General features: G+C 40.7%; 1 protein-coding gene across 10 annotated transcripts in view; it reads right to left on the bottom strand.

Annotated features, from left to right (window-relative positions):
• The window catches only part of LPP (LIM domain containing preferred translocation partner in lipoma), a 758,565-nt gene that overhangs the window by 607,176 nt on the left and 130,118 nt on the right, over positions 1–21,271 (bottom strand). The gene's annotated exons all lie outside the window — the stretch shown is intronic.

The raw sequence follows: 21,271 nt of genomic DNA on the forward strand, positions 1-21,271 counted from the left end.
ACTATTGACCTCCATTCCATGGATTTTCCACCACATGTCATGTGTCGGCAAGAAATGGGCCTCTTTCCCTCAACTCCACCAGCCTGTGATTTTTAAAGGACACCTGTTTTATCTCCAAAGAGCTCCCTTTCTACTCGAAAGCACACCCTTCAATCCAGCATCCCTGGTCTCTCTTTCTTCGTGAACGTGAATAGTACCAATACACACAAAATCATCTGTGTCAAATGCCCATGCACTTTAGAGGACAAAACTGGCCTTCTTCCAGTGTTACAGAAGGCCAAATTGGCCAGTCTGCCAGAAAAGGGAAAAAAAGAGAAAAAAAAAAAGAAATGCAGCCCCTTTCCCCTAGAACATGATGACTTAACAATGGCTACTTAGAGACCATGCATCTTCAGCACACTGGGGTTTGTTAGTGGTGATGGTGGTGGTGAGGTTTTTGTTTGTTTATTTCGTTTTATTTTTTCTTTCTGTGTTGGGTCTTTGAGAAAGATTCTATTATGGTTATTATCAATTCTCATTTAGAGAAATAAGGACAATGGTATTAATAATGAAACAAAAGTACTCCTTTTTACTCTCTGTGGTCTACAAGGAGTTTCACATTCCACTCAGATCAGAACTCCATGTTTTACTGATGTGAAAGTGTGTGGTTTTTGCGATAGCCAAGTTCTTCTAATATTCAACTTTCTGTTGTTTCTTACTTGCAACTTACAGTAAACGAATCCCAATTTTTTCCCCTTTGTCAAAATCAGCCCATTTTCAAAACAACCAGGCCACCTAAGACATGGCACTTTTCATGAATATTATAGCAGCCATGAGCCTATTCAGACCCAGTTTATTGCATTAAACAATCTCAACTGTGAAACAGATAGACCAATTTGTATCTTCAGACTTCACAGAGTATAACTCTTCTGGAGAAGCACAGAAGAAAGTCCAGTCCCGCCTTACTTTTCTTGGCTTTCCCCCAAAGTCCTCTCAGCCTTCACTTTTGACTACATTTGCACAGAAAAAGCAGGGGCATATCATCTACAAGAGGAGAAAAACCACTGCTGTCACCATTCCCTTCATCATCATCCTTACCTTGGTTGTACTGCTTTATCTCACTAAGTTCTTTCACATGAACTTAACCATCCAATTATGCCTGGGAAATAGGGGGCGCCAAAATTACTCTCCCTCACTTCATATTCGGAGAAGGCAATGGCACCCCACTCCAGTACTCTTGCCTGGAAAATCCCATGGACCGGGTGCCTGGAAGGCTGCAGTCCATGGGGTCGCTAAGGGTCAGATATGACTGCACGACTTGACTTTCACTTTTCAGTTTCATGCATTGGAGAAGGAAATGGCAACCCACTCCAGTGTTCTTGCCTGGAGAATCCCAGGGACGGGGGAGCCAGGGAGCTGCCATCTATGGGGTCGCACAGAGTCAGACACTGAAGCGACTTAGCAGCAGCAGCAGCAGCAGCACTCCATATTGGGGCTTCTCTGGCGGCTCTGACAGTTAAGAATCTGCCTGCAACCGGTCGGGAAAATGCCCTGAAGAAGGGAATGGCAACCTATCCACTATCCTTTCCTGGAGAATTCCAAGGACAGAGGAGCCTGGCGAGCTACAGTCCATGGAGTCGCAAAGAGTCAGATACAACTGAGAAACTAACATTTTTCCATATTAAGACTCCTTTTCTAACTCAGCTCCACTTTTATTAGAAGAAACTTAGTCTCAGAAAGGGCAAGTGAACTGCCCAGAAGCCCACAGCAAGAACTAGCAAGAGCAGGTACTCAAGCCAAGTTTTATCTTTGGGAAACAAGAGCTCTTCCACTCTCTCTTCCACTTCCTGTTAAGAGAAGCTCAGAATCTCCCTCAATCCCTTGCCCATTGCTGGATTTAAGCTGCTTCATCTTCATCTTGACAGGCTCTGATTCCATCAGCAAAGCTGTACTTGACAGCATAACTCTTTCTGTCACGGTCGCTTTTGAAGGTTGAGTGTCCAGGCCATTCCAGAAATTTAAGTATTTTCACTATCACCAGGGTCCATCTGTTGTCGGATGTCACAAGCAAGTTACTTGTCACTGTTAAAATCCTAAAGTTCCAAATAAATTGTTTTTATTTAGAAACTAGTGCTCTATCAAGGTAATCCCTACGATACTATCAAGCATACTCCCAATGACTTTCTTAAGGGGAAGAACAAGAGGCAAAGTTATAGTTAGGTCTCTAGTTATTCCATGTAACCTCAGCCTGCCTTCCCTTGATAACAGCTCATGGTATAATTATCACAGGAACATTATCTAGCATATGAGTCTGTGAGGAATAAAGGCTGAGAACTACTGCTTACAGATGGTGGGGGCAGAGTGACCTATAGAAGTTGGCTTTCCTAGAAAGAGAAGAGTATATGCGAATTCCCTGTAGACTAGGTAAACGTCTACCAACAATCATGAACCTGTTCTATGGACTGTTCTTCGGGTAACAAACTTTAGAATGCCCTGCTTGTAATCCCTAGCTATCTCACTAAGAAACTATACCCAAAAAGGGCAAAGTAAGGGTTATCTGTGACTCAGTTTACACTTACTTACATACCCACACACACAGCACAAAAGGGATCCAGTCCAACACAGCACATGAGCAAAATGCCCCACAGTCTATTCGCAATGTGTCAAGACAATTTATCCTAACAATGTCTAAGAGATAAACAACAGTATTCCAAGTTTTAATGAAGTCAGCATGGCCATCCCTGTTTTCAGCTTCTCTCATAGAACCAAGTAGGTATTATCTGTCTTCTTCACTAGAATGTAAATACCCTGCAATGATCCATTCAAATTAATTTTTCCTGAGTACCTACAATGTGTCAGATAGTAATCTAGATAGTGGGGATATAGCAAAAAACAAACAAAACCAAAACCCAATTAAATTCATGAACTCATGGAGCTGACATCCCAATAGTGAAGGCAAAATATTCACAAAGAGGTAAATGAACATATAATTTTCAGAGAGTAATTAATGTCTAAAGAAAATTAAAACAGGGTACAGAATGCTTGATGTGGAGAAAGAAGCTGTTATCTATATTGCTTCTACCTCTATCACTGATCTGAAGCTTAAAAAAAAAAAATACCTCTTACATATGATCTGTGTGATCTTAGGAAAGATACTTAATCTCTCTGAGCCTCAGTGTTCTTAGCTACAAATTGGGATAATAATAGTAAGAGTGCTGAGTCACTCGGTCATGTCCGACCCTTTGTGGCCCCAAGCAGTGTAGCCTACCATGCTTCTCTGTCCATGGAATTTTCCAGACAACAATACTGGAGTGGGTTGTCATTTCCTAATCCAAGGAGTCTTCCTGACCCAAGGATCAAACCAGGGTCTCTTGCATCTCCTGCATCGGCAGGTGGATTCTTTACCACTGTGCCATCTGGCAAGCCCCAACAATAAGAATACCTCTGATTTATTATAAGAATTAAATGATACATGCAAAGTTAATAGAAGAGCACCTAGAACATGGAAAAGACTCAGGAAGTGTTAGCCATTACTTACTGTTATATTTATTGGTTAAAAATACGCATAGAAGATGCAAACTGGAGGGCGGGAGGTCAAAGCTGGTCCTTAGATGGGTTCTGTTTGCCAGGTACAGTGTGGACTTTTCAAGCACTTTGCTGTTGTCATTGTTTTCAGCCAAAGTTGATGTTACAGAGTGAGATCGTAAGTGGCTTTTTTCTCCTTCCATAAGGAAGTGTCTCTTGCCATATTTTAAAATATTTGAATCAGTTGCCAACAATTGAAAACCTAAACACTTCACGTTAAAAAAAAATCTGATCCTGCATTCCTATGTGCAATAACTGAGCAGTCCAGACAGCTGCCACCCTTCTCAGAGACATCCCCCTCAAGTTCTCCAAGTCCCCAACCACACACAAGTTCTCTCCCAAAGATACATGCTCAGATTGTGGCTAAAGGCCAGTGGCCAGTGGCCAGTGGCCTGCTTGCATGGCTGTCTTCCCTACAATAAAAAGGAAAACAAAGTGTGTCCAGTACCTAAGATTCTAAGGTGGGAAAAGTAAAACTAGATAAAAGGGCTTTGTGTTTCAAGCAAAGGGACTGGAAGCATTTCTTTCTGGAAGTCAAGGATCTCTGCCACTGAACTCTGTCAAAACAAGGGTATGCATCAAAAGCATGAAAATTTAACATCATTGGCTCCCTCTTTTACATGATTCACCTGGCTCTGTAGGCTAGTGTCTTCTCATATTCTGTGCACTGAAATAAGAGCCTGGCAAACATTAGCTCCTTTAATCCCACAACTCTGGAGAGTACTTTCCATTACGACCATTTTCAAGATGAGGAAACTGAACCTTGGAAAGGATAGGAAACAGTCTTGGGTCACATCAATAATAGATGGCCAAGTTAGGTATGGAATCAGAACCTTATGACGTCAAAGCCGAAATTTCTTCCAACACGCAATGTGCCCTTCACCTAGGGAATGATTTAGTGTAATTTAACTATCAGGAAGAACAAAAACTAGATGGAAAAATTCTTGGAAAGAATACCATTAGAAAGGATAACCTCTCTCTGGCCAATGTCCTTACTGTCCATACCACGGATGACGAAGGACATCTCTGTCTTTTGGACTTTGAGAAACCTGCAGGTTACACAATAAAACCTGCTCCTCTCTACCTTTTGTCCCATATAAAGATAGTACTACTCTTAAATCTACAGCCAGATTGCAAAAAAAAGAAAAGAAAAACAACAGCCATCACACTGTGTGTATGTGTGTGTGTTTGTATGTGTTGTGTTGACAAGGATCAAAACCAGTGGTGGCTCACTGGGTAAAGAACCTGCCTGCAATGCAGGAGACACAGGTTCAATTCCTGGGTTGGAAAGATCCCTTGGAGGAGGGCACGGCAACCCACTCCAGTATTCTTGCCTGAAGAATCCCACGTACAGAGAAGCCTGGCAGGCTATAGTCTAAAGGGTCACAAAAAGAGTCAAACAGGATGGAAGCAACTGAACACAAAATGCAAGAGCGAGACACATCCAGTTTCATCTCAAATACTTTCTCTTTGCTAAAGCCTCCCTTGATTCACCCTGTCAGAATTAACCTGGCTGCAGATTCCATCATACTATATTTATGTGTTATTTGCCAACATTCCCATCAAACTAGAATTCCCTGAGAGAGAGAACTATCTTTTATTCACTTTTCTATGATCTCCCAATCCAGCCTTACCACCAATATTAAGCACAAAGCATGGCACAAAGTCAGATGCAAAATAAGAGCGAATTAAATGAATGGGTGAAGATAAGATTGATCATTTTCTATCCATGTTTCTTTAAATAAATGTATCTGGAGTGTGAGCACCTACAGATCATGCTTTGTGAAGATGCAGAGATTAATTTTGTTAAAGCTTTGACTCAAGATGCTCACCATCTACTGGGAGAGACAAATATACATATATAATCATAATGCAGAAGAAATAAAAATTAAGTCTCCTAAGATATACAAGCAAAAAAGTTTTGGCAGTTGAGAGAAATACGAAAGATATGAAATTTCTCAGGAGTTTGCTATAATCTTTTATTTTAAGTGGTCAATTAAAATATATATACCCAAATAAATATGCAATTTCTTTCTCTGATAATTTACTGACATTTCTTTTTTGAAGTTGCTGACATTTAACTATCAAAAGAGCTGTTAAGAAAGGTCTCAGCTATAATAGGAAACTCAACTTTTTTTTTAAAGAAAATTTAAGAGAAAATATCTTTGTATTTTAGCAATTCTGGAGAAGTCTGACTTTCCTGACAATATAACTACACAGAAACTTGAATCAAAACATACAAGAAAGGAAAAGATGCTCAAGATATTTCAAGTCTACAATTACTTGCTGAATACATGCTAAAGTGCCAGGAAATATGTTAAGCTCTCCAGGGAAACAGAGCTCAGTCTTTATTTGGGGTAACAGTGAGATACGGGTTCAAGAGAAGATATTAAGAGATAACTTGATGATTAGCAGCACTGAACAGGTATAGGCAAAAGGCTATGAGATTCATGGGGAAGAGAAATTATGCAAATTAGGACCTTTATAGATAATGTGGCATGGCACTGTGACAAGAAAATTAAATTGAATAATTTGATATTTGCATTACTCCTGGTTCTGCCAGTAATTTTGTGATAGAACTTAAGCAAGAAACTGTCTATGTTTTAGTTGTTTCCCCATCATTAAAGAGACATACGGCCCTCCCAGTGGTCATAGTCTACAAAACTGGGCATTCAATTAAAATGGCCTTCTCAGCTGAAGTTACAGCAAGAGAAAGCAAGTTCTCTACTGTGCTATTTGAATAAATTTGCCTTTTCAGATGTCTGCCACTCAAGAATTCAAAAGCAACAAATCTAGTAGCTATGCAGAATTTGATAGTCTCACTATAATTTACATAACGGACTGAACTGCATGTCATTCCATTATAAAGGCCGGAGTACTCCTATAACATCAATAGGGGACATATGAAGCTGGACACACAAGCATGGTGGATATCTACCAGAGTTCCCCCTCCATTCTACGGACAGAAAGTAGAGGATAATTCTAGGTCCAGCTACCATCAGTCAATATTGGTTCTTCTGGAAAGAAAAATGAAAGTTCATTTCCCATCAGAAATGATCCCAGTATACCTTTCCCATGTCAACACCCAAAAAACTACTTCCTGGCAAACCTTTATTCATAAACAAATATTGGCCAAACTTGCCTTATATGAAACCTATATTATTAATAACAAGTGATTTTGATCAACAAGCAGGCCAGGGAAATCCTATTACAGAGTATCTAAACTACTCAGTATTCATCACAAATGTCCTGCTTCTTGTCTATGTTGTATGTTTCTTCTCCCTGCAGCATGCTTCTCACCATCTCTGGCTGGTAGCATGCATTTACCTATTCTTCAGGATCCAGTGTAAACACCACCTGATTCCACTACTCTTATACATATATTTCTTGACTCCTCTCTTGGGTTATGAACTCCTAGAGATGACAGAGTGAGTCTCAGCCATTCATTCATTACTTCATTTACTCAATAAATATTTATTGAGCATCAACCATATGCCAGGCACTGTTCCAGGCATTGGTGACAGGGCAATGAGCAAGACAAAGTTCACTATTTCATAGGCATTCTAATACCAGAGTTGGCAAACTGTGGCCCATAGGCCAAATATGGCTCACTGCATGTTTCTGTAAAACGTTTTATTTCAAACTTGGTCACACTCAGTTGTTTACATGCTGTCTATGGGAGAGTTGAGTGTTTTACACATTGACTGTGTAAATGAAAAGCTGCAAAAAGACCACATGGACCACAGGGGTATTTACCACCTGTTCCTTTACAGAAAAGTTTGCTGACCCCTGTTCTAGTATATCCTTCCCATATACCAGTGCCTGGTAGACAGTAGGCAACTAATAAATGCTGTGAGAATAAAATGAAGATGGAAAGTGAGAATAAGATCATGTAAGGCAGGTCCTATGACACAGCCTCTTTTACCCAGTTTCTATCTTCATTCCTAGTTATGTCAAAACATTACTAATTAATAATTTCCAGAATGTTATTAGCAATGTTACAGTTTAGCAAGATAAAAAGAAAGGGGATAAGCTTTCAAATCTATGGAAAATTTAAGAACTAAAATAAATTTGCTGTGTCTTCAAAAGTCATGACTATTTCAGGCCCACTTGTGATCATAACAGCTGGTCTGGCAAAATATATTACAATAACTGTGTTTTTCTGGCTTTCTAGAGCTTACAAAAGTTTGATGAGAGTTGTTATTATATTTCATTGGTTTGTCTGCCTCCATAAGATGCACCTTGTAGATGGGAACTTTGTGTCTTTTGAATCAAGCTGATTAAGACTCAAGTTAAGTGAAATACAAACACACAGCTGCACATGAGGAAAACCCCATCCTGTCAAACACCAAAATCAAGTTTATAGATTTAGTCTTACATCCACATCCTCAGAACTGTCTTCTTTATTATGTCTATATGCAAACCTGTTCGTCTTTCAAGAAAAGAATTGAAAACTATAGAATTTCAGAGGATGTTCAGTTCAGTTCAGTTCAGTCACTCAGTCGTGTCCGACTCTGCGACCCCATGAACCACAGCACGCCAGGCCTCCCTGTCCATCACCAACTCCCAGAGTTCACCCAAACCCATGTCCATCGAGTCGGTGATGCCATCCAACCATCTCATCCTCTGTCGTCCCCTTCTCCTCCTGCCCTCAATCTTTCCCAGCATCAGGGTCTTTTCCAATGAGTCAGCTCTTCGCATCAGGTAGCTAAAGTACTGGAGTTTCAGCTTCAACATCAGTCCTTCCAATGAACACCCAGGACTTATCTCCTTTAGGATGGACTGGTTGCATCTCCTTGCAGTCCAAGGGACTCTCAAGAGTCTTCTCCAACACCACAGTTCAAAAGCATCAATTCTTCGATGCTCAGCTTTCTTTATAGTCCAACTCTCACATCCATACATGACCACTGGAAAAACCATAGCCTTGATTAGATGGACATTTGCTGACAAAGTAATGTCTCTGCATTTTAATATGCTGTCGAGGTTGGTCATAACTTTCCTACCAAGGAGTAAACGTCTTTTAATTTCATGGCTGCAATCACCATCTGCAGTGATTTTGGAGCCTCTGCAGTGATTTTGGAGCCCAGGAAAAAAAAGTCAGCCACTGTTCCACTGTTTCCCCATCTATTTGCCATAAGGTGATGGGACTGGATGCCATGATCTTAGTTTTCTGAATGTTGAGCTTTAAGTCAACTTTTTCATTCTCCTCTTTCACTTTCATCAAGCAGCTCTTTAGTTCTTCTTCACTTTCTGCCAAAAGAGTGGTGTCCTCTGCATATCTGAGGTTATTGATATTTCTCCTGGCAATCTTGATTCCAGCTTGTGCTTCTTCCAGCCCAGCATTTCTCATGATGTACTCTGCATATAAGTTAAATAAGCAGGATGACAATATGCAGCCTTGTCGTACTCCTTTTCTTATTTGGGACCAGTCCGTTGTTCCATGTCCAGTTCTAACTGTTGCTTCCTGACCTGCACACAGATTTCTCAAGAGGCAGGTCAGGTGGTCTGATATTCCCATCTCTTTCAGAATTTTCCACAGTTTATTGTGATTCACACAATCAAAGACTTTGGCATAGTCAATAAAGCAGAAATGAATGTCTTTCTGGAACTCTCTTGCTTTTTCGATGATCCAGCGGATGTTGGCAATTTGATCTCTGGTTCCTCTGCCTTTTCTAAAACCAGCTTGAACATCTGAAAGTTCACGGTTCACCTTTTGGATGAGTTAGTATAAAATTTAAAAACAGAGAGCTGATATACAGCTAAGGTTTTACAAGTCTTCGGGACAATGTCAGTACAGTTTACTGCAAAGAATAACAGTTTGAGTCAAACAAGTCTCAATTTCAAGAAAGCTCTGCCTATTTTCCACAAAATGGGAAGAATACAAGTTGCATCACTATCTGTAGAAGGTAATTAAGTGCACAGCAGCTTTCTCAGAATCAGCAGAAAATAGGTTTCAGTAACTGTAGTTCTTTCCATTTTATCAAATAACAAGTGCAACATAGGTCTTCATATCTCAAAATACCCTTGTTTGGTATATCTAAACTCCCTAAAAATGTTACAGCACGTTCATTAAGCCAATAAATTTGGAAAGACGTCATTTGCACATCTTTGACATTTAGTCCAAACTCAAGAAAATTCTGTTCCCTCTGAATTTACTACTCAAAAGCTGTAATATAGTTCTTGTTTAGTCTATCTCCTGGTGACTGATTTCTAGTAAAATATTAATTGAAACAATATTCCCCAGAATGTAATATACTAAGAAACTCCTGATAAACATCATAGAATAAGTAATCAGGTCAGTTTTGAACATCGCCTCTGGTTTGAAGGTGATAAAAAAGAAGGATTGAGTTCTAGTCATTTTCACTTTCTGGTTCTTATGCCCTTGGTTCCTGTGATTCTCTTTGTAAAATGCAACAAAGAAATGCCTATGTTTCCATCAGAATAGTCACCATTCACTTTACAGATGGATATGGATGATCGAATAGATGGACAAAGATGACTGATGAAGACAGAGAGAGATAAATGAGAGGGGTAGGTAAGAACGGCCAGGGGATAGATGATTTGATAGATGATTGGATGGATAAGCGGGAGGATGGATGGGGAGGGGCATAGACCAAGAAAGGCATGGATCAGGCAAACATAGATGACAAGAGGCTACACAGAGACATGGAATGCATAAACAGAGGCAAAGAGATAAAGCCATGACAAAAAGATCAATCTCAGGACTGAAATACTAGCAAAACTCTCTATCTAGTCCACTGTTCTTTAACTTTCCATTTTTAAAAGTATCCAGAGGTTTCTCTTCATCATCACATCCCAGTATGTGGTAACTCTGCATGGGTGTTCAGTCACTTCAGCTGTGTTTGACTCTTTGTGACCCCATGGACTGTAGCCTGCCAGGCTCCCCTTTCCGTGAGGATTTTCCAGGAAAGAATACTGGAGTGGGTTGCCATGCCCTCCTCCAGGGACCTTCCCAACCCAGGGATAGCACTTGTGCCTCTTGCGACTCCTGCATTACAGGTGGATTCTTTACTGTTAAGCCACCAGGAAAGCCCTGTGCTAACTGTAGTATTATATATATGCCCAGCAATGGAAAATGAATCCTTTGGGTAAAACAAATTGACCACATCCTCCTAATGAGAGAAAATAAACATTTTAAAAGACATCAAACAACTTATCTAATGCAGTGTAATCACAAGACTACCCATATTGTGTTTCAATGTTTCTCTAATTAATATTAATTAAGAGAACTTGGCCTAACAGACTTTATTACTGTCAGAATTTTCTCTAAATTAACTATCCACAGGTGTAACTTTACTTTAAAACTGAGATCTTAACTAAAAGTACTACTAAACTCTAGCCCTATGCATGTTAATACAGGATGAAGTAAAATACGCCAAATTCTTCTACTATAAAAAACAGTGCCAAAGATGCCTGCCTTATTTTTAAGCAAGTTTTCTTCTTGATAAACAGTCAGCACTTAATAATAGAAACAATGGTCAAATATATCATAATAAATGCAAACACAGCATTCACATAATGCACTAATAAGCAGTGATTAAAATGTGTACTTTTAAAAAATGATTAATGACACAGGAAAATGCACACATTATGTAACAGAAACATATACAACTAAACATGTTTAACATGACCATCCTTTAAAAACAGAAGAGTGGTTATGCATGTAAAATAGGAAGATGGTTATCTCTGGATGATGGGTTATAGGGGTTTTAATTATCTTCTTCATACTCTTCTGTATTTTAAATTTCTAAAATAAGTGTCTATAACTTTTATAACTTAAAAAGAAAGGATGATTTATTTTTGTTTTAGGGAGAGGTCCAACACCTGTGCTAAGTAACAAATAGGAAAGGTTTGATTTTCCTGTTTACAGACCATTTTCATATGGATTATAACTCATCTGATCCCTTCAACAACTCAGAGAGATGAGTTCGAGAATCCCCACCGACAGCAAGAAGTCAAACTCATGCAGCAAAATGGGGCAGAGCAGACCCAACTCAGGGTGCCTCAGTGCTCTACCACCTTCTTTACAAGATCCATTCATTTATCTCAGGAAAAGAGTATTGTTTGGGATGGGGGCAGAATGGTTTGTTTTTTTTTTTTTCCAAAAGAGTTCTAATACTGTCCTGCTTTCCTCCTAACCCCAAAATGTCAACATTCTATCAAAAATAAATAAATAAATAAAACTTCACATACAAGCATACCTTGGCTCCTTAATACCTCATCCCAGAGTGAGAAGAGAAATCTGTTCAAGAACAACAAAACTTAAAAGCTTTTGCACAACAAAGAAACTATAAGCAAGGTGAAAAGACAGCCTTCAGAATGGGAGAAAATAATAGCAAATGAAGCACTGACAAAGAATTAATCTCAAAAATATACAAGCAGCTCATGCAGCTCAATTCCAGAAAAATAAATGACCCAATCCAAAAATGGGCCAAAGAACTAAATAGACATTTCTCCAAAGAAGACATACAGATGGCTAACAAACACATGAAAAGATGATCACTCATTATCAGAGAAATGCAAATCAGAACCACAATGAGGTACCATTTCACACCAGTCAGAATGGCTGCTATCCAAAAGTTTACAAGCAATAAATGCTGGAAAGGGTATGGTGAAAAGGGAACTCTCTTACACTGTTGGTGGGAATGCAAACTAGTACACCCACTATGGAGAACAGTGTGGAGAGTCTTTAAAAAACTGGAAATAGAACTACCATATGACCCAGCAATCCCACTGCTGGGCATACACACCAAGGAAACCAGAATTGAAAGAGACACGTGTACCCCAATGTTCATTGCAGCACTGTTTATAATAGCCAGGACATGGAAGCAACCTAGATCTCCATCAGCAGACGAATGGATAAGAAAGCTATGGTACATATACACAATGGAGTATCACTCAGCCATTAAAAAGAATGCATTTGAATCTGTTCTAATGAGATGGATGAAACTGGAGCCTATTATACAGAGTGAAGTAAGCCAGAAAGAAAAACACCAATACTGTATACTAACACATATATATGGAATTTAGAAAGATGGTAATGATAACCCTGTATGTGAGACAGCAAAAGAGACACAGATGTAAAGAACAGACTTTGGGACTCTGTGGGAGAGGAAGAGGGTGGGATGATTTTTGAGAACATCATTGAAACATGTATATTATCATATGTGAAACAGATCGCCAGTCCAGGTTTGATGCATGTGACAGGGTGCTCAGGGCTGGTGCACTGGGATGACCCTGAGGGATGGGATGGGGAGGGAGGTGGGAGAGGGGTTCAGGATGGGGAACACATGTACACCTAAGATTCATGTGAACGTATGGCAAAACCACTACAATATTGTAAAGTAATTAGTCTCCAATTAAAATAAATTAGTTTACAAAAAAAGAACAACAAAACGCCCCACTGTTGCTATTTTCAAAGCCTATAAAGCCAATTATCCTAGCAGGACCAGTCCGATCTATGAAGGACATGTACAGACACAATTTTTTAAAAGACGTGGTCTGACCTAGATAAAGAAATCTGAGACAAGGATTCGAAAGCTGCTTAAGATGACAGAATGCTAAGGGAGGCTTCGAGTCAGCATTGGAGAATCACCACAGCTCAAATCCTGCTGGTCTTGGAATGACTCACAGTGCCACTGTGATGCCTTCCTGCCCGTTCATCACACAAGGTTTTTCCATTAGAATTTACTGACGAGGTGCTCCCCAGTCAGGTGGTATGATCAACCCTGCACTCAAAATATGGAAGATATGACTGAAAAGTCACTGATTCCACATACTACACTCACAAAGTCCCAAGGAGAGTAAAATGCTGGTTGAAAGAACACTGGCCTCCATTTCACCTCCACCAGTAAGCAAACCATCACAGTCTGTCTGTTCTGGATATTTTACTAAAGAATTAACTGATTCTGACAAAACCTGATGTATTGTTAAAGACAGATTAGTTAGATGAGGAATATATAAAGAAAAAGGCTGGCTCTGCTTAGGGCCTTGGGGCAGGAACAGAGAGTGAGTTTCTGTAGAAAGGCTGGAACCTATAGAGTAAGACAGAAGAATCTCATGACTGGCCTCATTTTTAGTGGGGATGAGCTAAAAACTCCTGACCTCAGTCCCCCTGCCAAGAAAACTTTAAAAGAGAACGCATAGCACATACGTGTGGAAACAACAAGAATGTTGTTGGCCAAAATAAATATAATGGGCAAAGCCTGGGGGATAAAAGAAGTGGATGGTCAGGGCACTGAGCTTCAGTTCCCTCGTAGCATCGTCAGCTTCCTCTCCAGCTTCCTTGACTCTCTTTTCATGTCCTGAGTCTGCCCTTCCCATCCTGGAACCCATGACTTAGAAGTCTTTTTAAAAGCTTCTATTTGAAGCACTGCACAACATAAGTAAACTGAAAAGAGTACATTTCAGGATTTCTGAAAACTGGAATTACCCAAAAAGGTTTTCAAAATGGAAATGCCCACGTCCACACCTGAAGATTTAGGAATGAAGCCTGAACATCTGAATTCTGGTAAAACTTCCCTAAGCGATACTGATCCATAAACTCAGGTGAGAAACTACTGCTGTAGGGAGCAGTCACCAAACGGGAACTCAGGAGAACCAATGGGAAGGAATGCTACGGGGTACCTGGGCAGGTGTCCCCCAGGAGGATCAAGCCCATAGGTAACTTGCATTCATAGTGGACCAAGGGAGAAAAACAAAGACCAGAGAGTAACCAGGGTAACATGCAGATACCCCAAGGGAAGAGCAGTCTGTCCTGTCAAAGGCCTCCAGAAAAGAGCCCGCTTAGGAGATCTGGAGTGAGATAAAGAGGGAAATTTGGACAGGATTCAGGTTTTGCGGGGTTGGGTTTGCAAAAAGTATTCACCGCAAGAAACCTAATTAATCAGTCTATACAATATATTCCATTTATTATCTTGAAAACAGACAGGAGATAAGAATAGATGAGCATATCCTCTGAGCACGTCTTTAAATATTGCTGTAACAACATCAGGATCCGGATGAACCCTGAATGGGAAGGAATTTGTCATCGGCCCCCAAATCAAAGATGTATAATCTATAATCCATCATGGCCACTAAATTTCTGACAAATCTCTTCAGCCAAAACAAGGTAGAGTGCTTAGCTACTTACACCTCCCTGTTGCCTTTGGATGTCAAAACCAAGTCCAATTCATTTGTCTTATGAGTCCCTATAAACAATTCTATTGTTTCACTTCAATATGAACACCCGATATTAAACAAAGGATTGACCTAGCCGATGAAACCTAGTCCAAGCGTCCTAGGATATGATCTCCATATTTGTCTATCATTTCATTTGTAAAGTAGGAAAAACAGACTTCTCTCCACAGTATGAAAAAGAAATATACTAAGCAGTTGCCAAATAATGAAATGCCTAACTCCAATTGCTAAATTAATTAATGACTTGACATATTTAAAATCTATTGTACATTTCCTTTGTTTTCAATAAGTAACATCTAGTTTCTAACTTGCGTCATCAACCTATTCAAATCTTAATTGCATGGATCCCTTCTGCTTTATCCAAAATTCCAAATATGCAAGTTAACTGTTTAATTAGATTCTCCTACCTCTGTTACCATCATAGAAGTTAGGCCTTTACTCTGTGAATTTCCTTATCCTATGACATTCTCTGGAAAGGAGTCTGCGTGGAAAGCAAAAATCTGACATTCATATGTGAAGTTTGAGGTTTTACATTGAGGAGTGGTTGCTATCTCTGAGATGGGGGCTGATTCTGTGACTGATGGACCTTGAGTTTGAGTTATCTAAGTGTGTCCTTCCATCGGTGTTTCCTGAATAAATAACCAGCCTGGCTGGCTGAATTATATCATTCTCAGCTCAGAGAACTGACCCTCACTTCACAATATATCTCAGTCCTTCCTTCCAACCTCCTACTATTGCCCCTAAAAAAAAAAAAAAAAAAGTACTGTAATTTGGGTTGAGAGGCGGAGGAGGTGGCAGAACATCTCTCTTTTACCTTGTTCCATGCCTCTTCAAGTTGACCTCTCCCTACCCTGCCCTTGTCCACAGGGAAGAATGGGTGAGTTATCTAATTATTGAGTCTGGAGAAGAAACTGGCCATGGGCAACTCAGGCCCTTCCTCCCAGTCTTGGGATATATCTGACTGTGGAAAGAATACCCTCCCTACCGCAAGTACACTGAGCTAACAGGCCTATAGCTCATTCTCCAACTAGTCTTTACCTCCAGCTGCCTAACAAGGCATTACCTTCAACTGGTTTCTAGATGAAACACAAGAACAGGAAGCAGAAGAACAAATGGTGCTGACTTGATGCTTAAGAGCCAAGGCAGAGGCTAGATTCAGTCTCAATGAGCCCCTTCAAGCGCTTACATATCCCCCAGTCTAACCCACACTGAACATACTTGACCTTGCACGTGGTACATCAGGGCTTCTGCCTTCACAAACACTCTTCATTCATCCTCAAATTACCTTTTCAAATCCTTCCCTGGCCCAATCCTGACCTCCATCCCAGGATCACCCAGCCGTCTCAGATGCTGCCAACCTCAGAGATCTCTCCATTCCCTGAATCCTCACTGCTCATTCTCTCTTGGTCTTTATCACTCTAGAAACATTTTTTATTTTGCCTTTTTTAAAAAAAATTATTTACTTTTAGTTGGGGGATAACTGCTTTACAAGGTTGTGTTGGTTTCTGCCATACATCAACATGAATCAGCCATAGGTATACACATATCCCCCCTCTCTTGAACCTCCCTTCCATTTTCCACGCCATCCTACCCTCCTAGGTTGTCACAGAGCACTAGGCCAAGCTCCCTGAGATACACAGCAACTCCTCATTAGCTACCTATTTTACAGATGGTAATGTATATGCTGCTGCTGCTAAGTCACTTCAGTCGTGTCCAACTCTGTGTGACCCCATAGACAGCAGCTCACCAGGCTCCCCCATCCCTGGGATTCTCTAGGCAAGAACACTGGAGTGGGTTGCCATTTCTTTCTCCAAGGCATGAAAGTGAAAAGTGAGAGTGAAGTCGCTCAGTCGTGTCCGACTCTTGGCGACCCCATGGACTGCAGCCTACCAGGCTCCTCCATCCATGGGATTTTCCAGGCAAGAGTACTGGAGTGGGGTGCCATTGACTTCTCCGTGACGTACTCCTAATACAAGTTAACTAGCGTTTAGTTAGTTAGTGAAAGTCGCTCAGTCATGTCTGACTCTTGTGACCCCATGGACTGTACCCCACCAGGCTTCTCTGTCCATGGAATTCTCCAGCGAAGAATACTGGAGCAAATACCCATGTCCTTCTTCAGGGGATCTTCCCAATCCAAGGATCAAACCCAGGTCTCCCGCATTGCAGACAGATTCTTAATCATCTGAGCCACCAGGGAAGCCCAACCAGCATTTACAGAGAACTTATTAGCTATCAGGCTATCAGGCATGAAACTAAGAGTATTATGATCATTAGCTTGTTTAATTGTCCTCAGGAAGTAGGTACAGTTATCATTCTCTAGAATAAACAGGGTCTATGCTCAAAAAGGCTCACCATGCCAAGCACATCTCACCATGTCTGGTGTAACTATGGGAGGCTTAGAGACCTGAGGCAGAACAGCAGATGGGGATGGAAAGTGAGATTCAGGCACTAAATTCAGTTCAAAACTGAGGTTCCACCTTCACTGCCTTGCCCTTCACCTACACTTGGCCCTGGGTTTAAGGAGAAAAAGAATTCTCAGTTTAAGAAAGAAAAGAAGATGGAGAATATGAAAGTCCAGGTGGTCACTGCTCCATGAAAAGTCTAATCACTCGGTTTGAAAAGGCTCCTCAACCCCAATCCTTGCTCTGAAAACAGAGGTCTGGATCACTGTGGTTTTGTCATGAGATGAATAACAAGCCCCAAGGATTACTCGAATTACAAGGCCCAGACCAGATCCACTCAAATATAGCTGGAAGCTTTCTAGTAACTCTAACCGTGCATGGGGAATGAGCTGCTCAGAGAAGTGACTCACTTACTGGAATCCATGCTGCCTGCATTACTCAGCTGATATTAATACACCCACTTGTTCATTAAAGTTTAATTGGAGTTCATGTGAATTGGTTTCACTGGATATTTAATCAAAGAGAAGTATCTGTGTATGAAGTGTTCACATACAAAGCTAGAAAGCATAGCTCTTCCCCAACCTCTACACACTCCACTGGCTGCTCCTCTAATACTGTTGACACAGTAAGTTAGTCAGAGAAGGTGGTACAGTGATCTTCCAAGAGGGGGAAAGTTGTCCACACACAAAACACAAATAAATGATAAATCCTCTGTACGGCACTAGACACAGTTCCCCAGCTCATCAGCCACAGCCTGACATGGGCTAGGACTCAAATGGCTAGCTCCTCAGTAAGAACTTGCTCCTTTCTGGAGTTCATTATCAAAGCTGCAGGGCTCCTTTCCTCCCTGGGCACCTGTCTCCCAGCCGTACATCTTTATTTTTAAAATGGGTGGATAAGGAAATTAACCATCATTCAACATAATCACACATTTCTCTTGTACTGACAAGCAAACCATGAACGCAATCCCAAACGCCTATTTATACAATCAGGGCTGTCAGTACCCTGTTATTTCTTATTGGATATCTCACTAATCAACATTTCTGGAAGTATGAGTTTCTAAGGCTCCTGAAAAGACTTGTGCATGAAGTTGAGGAGAAATAGATTTCTCTCAAGTCTGGTGGCTCTGGTTCTATGATCAATTTTTCATTAGGAATGGTCACCATGGTTAAGGACATAGGACTTCTGGGCCCAAAACAAATCAAGATGAGTTAAAAACTTGGTACTCTAGATTGATTTGCTGGAAAAAACCCTCAAAGATTGCAGACTGAAAGGCAATATACTGATTTTCTTATTTATTTATTTACTTGGCTGCACCAGATCTTGGTTGTGGCATGCGGGATCTCATTCCCTGACCAGAGATTGGACCCAGGCCCTACCTTTGGGAGTGAAGACTCTTAGCCACTGGGTCACCAGGGAAGTCCCGGCAATGTGCTGATTTTTTTAACAGCTTTATTGAGACACAATGCACACACCATACAATTCACCCATTTAAAATCTACAATTTGAGGACTTCCCTGGTGGTCCAGTGGTTAAGACTCTGCTTCCAATGCAGGGGGCACAGGTTCAAACCCTGGTCAGGGAACTAAGATCCCACAGGCCGTGTGGCATGGCCAAAAGAATAAATAAAGTCTACAGTTCAGTTTTTAATATAGTCACAGAGTTGTACAACCATTGCCACAACTAATTTAAGAACATTTTCACTGCCCTCAAAGGAAATCCACACTCATTAGCAGTAACTCTCTGTCCCCCACCCCATCCCTGCCAGCAATCACTAATCTACTTTCTACCTTTACAGACTTTACGAATTGTCCTATTGTGGACTTTTCATATAAATGGAATTATAGAATGTGTGGCCTATTGTGACGAGGTTCTTTCACTTACCCTAATGTTTTCAAGAGTTATTGGTTTTGTACCACTACTGCATTCCTTTCTATTGCTTTATAATACTATATTTTATAGTACATTTCACTTATCTATTCAGCACTCCACCTTTTAAAAATAAAATAGAGCTACCAAAGACCAGCAAATTATGTAGCAGCACTCAGCCTGGCAGATAATCTGCTAATCCTCTGAATGATCTAGTCACGATTATGCCATCAGACATGTAAAGTATGTGGGGTTGTGGTAGGGGCTTCACAAATGTGGGAGGAGTTGGCAGAGCCTAGCCACCCAAGCCTTACTAAAGTTAAGGCTCATCAGGATGACCCGTCTGCACACGCTTTCACAGTTTACAAAGAGCTCTCACTGACGTGATGTAGTTAGACGGTGGTTCCTCAAGGAAGGAGCTTCAGTGTCTGCATCTCTGATTTCCCCAAGACAGCCAGCATCGCTTGGAACGCACTGAACCAACAGTACAAGCAATCACCTCTCCCTCGAGCAAAGCCACTTTTTCAGTTTCTTAAGATATGACCAAGTACCTAGTAATAAGCACGTATTATGTGCCAGGCACCAGCATGGTGATTAATAAGATACAACACCTGCCCTTCAGGGGTTTAAAATCTAGCAGAAGAGACAAAAGGAACACACACAGGACAAGTCAGGGCCAGATGAACAGCATTAAGGCTGTGAGAGAAACCCAGAGACAGAATCTCTAGCTTATTCCATCTCACTTGCCATGCTAGTGATTTCACTTCTAACCTTGTTTATCGAGTGGGAGCAAATTGTCATATTTATAACATGACAGTCATAGACGGTATGCAGACTTTCATGGAGATAGAGAATTCATAGCTATGAGTATCCTGAAAGAGTACAAACTGATCTGTATCTGGAGTATAAATCAAAGTCAACTTTAGCACCCACACGAGTAACATCAGCAGATGATGTAGACGAAAAAAACAACCGTCAAAGATGGAGAATCAAGGGGGTCATCTGTCCAAACCTAAAGACTTTCTGCGTCCTTCAAAGCAGGCATTTCAAAACACTGCCAGGAAGCAGGCAATTCACTTAGACGTTGTCACCTAAGCAACCAGGTACCGTGAAGGAAAGAACAGGCTTCAAAACACATGTCATCTAACCCATACCCTGAATATTCATTGGAAGGACTGATGTTGAAGCTGAAGCTCCAAAACTTTGGCCACCTAATGTGAAGAGCCAACTCACTGGAAAAGACCCTGATGCTGGGAAAGACTGAAGGCAAGAGGAGAAGGGGATAACAGAGGATGAGATGGTTGCATGGCATTACCAACTCAATGGACATGAGTTTGAGCAGGCTCCAGGAGATGGACGGACAGGGAAGCCTGGCGTGCTGCAGCTCATAGGGTCACAAAGAGTCGGACACAGCTGAGCGACTGAACAACAACAACAACAACTCATACCCTGGTACATGAGATCAAGTAATACAGCACTGAGTGTATTTGGTGCCATGTGCTTAAGAGACTCAAAGATATTTGCCAAAGAGAACTCAGTCCTCCCTACCCTCTAAGCAAGCAGAGCTGATTCCTAATCATTAAGAAGGTCAAGAGCATCTTCTATTCTTATGTCATATATTCTGAGGATGCAGCTGAGCTCCTAGATAAAGGCACTATGCCATCAAACGAGAAATTCAACTCATGTTTTTGTTTCTTGGTGTGTAAGAATATATATCTTCCTTGGATCCAACTCATGGAACAGATTAGGTTTCCATGCAAACCAGAAACAATTGATACACCTAATCACTTACAATTTCCACCAGCATGAAACCTTCTTTAATATATTCATCCAATTTGTACATCAATTGTACCAATTTGTACAAGTGTTCCTTTTTAAATTCCTATAGCGAGTTCGTGCCTCCTGTTTCCTAATTACCTCATGCAAAAAAGGGAATTTTACCTTCACTTCTCTTGTTCATTAAAGCAAGTTTCAGGAAGTACTTTGACATTTGATTTTTTTTAAACACATGCTAATTTAACAGAAAGTTTTAGAGATTCATTGCTGCTTATACTTGGGGAGAAACAAGTGAATATCAAATCATAGCTAACTTTTTAACCAATGGAAAAAAGAAAACTAAAGGGGAGCATTTTCAGGTTTATTGCAACTCTATATAATCTTGATAGCACTTGATAAGAATGACCTCACTACACTCGAACCGGGACAATGAAGCAGAAAGCAGCCCAGAGTTAAAGGCT

The sequence above is a fragment of the Bos indicus genome, chromosome 1 (assembly GCF_029378745.1).
Source record: "Bos indicus isolate NIAB-ARS_2022 breed Sahiwal x Tharparkar chromosome 1, NIAB-ARS_B.indTharparkar_mat_pri_1.0, whole genome shotgun sequence".
NCBI lineage: Eukaryota > Metazoa > Chordata > Mammalia > Artiodactyla > Bovidae > Bos > Bos indicus.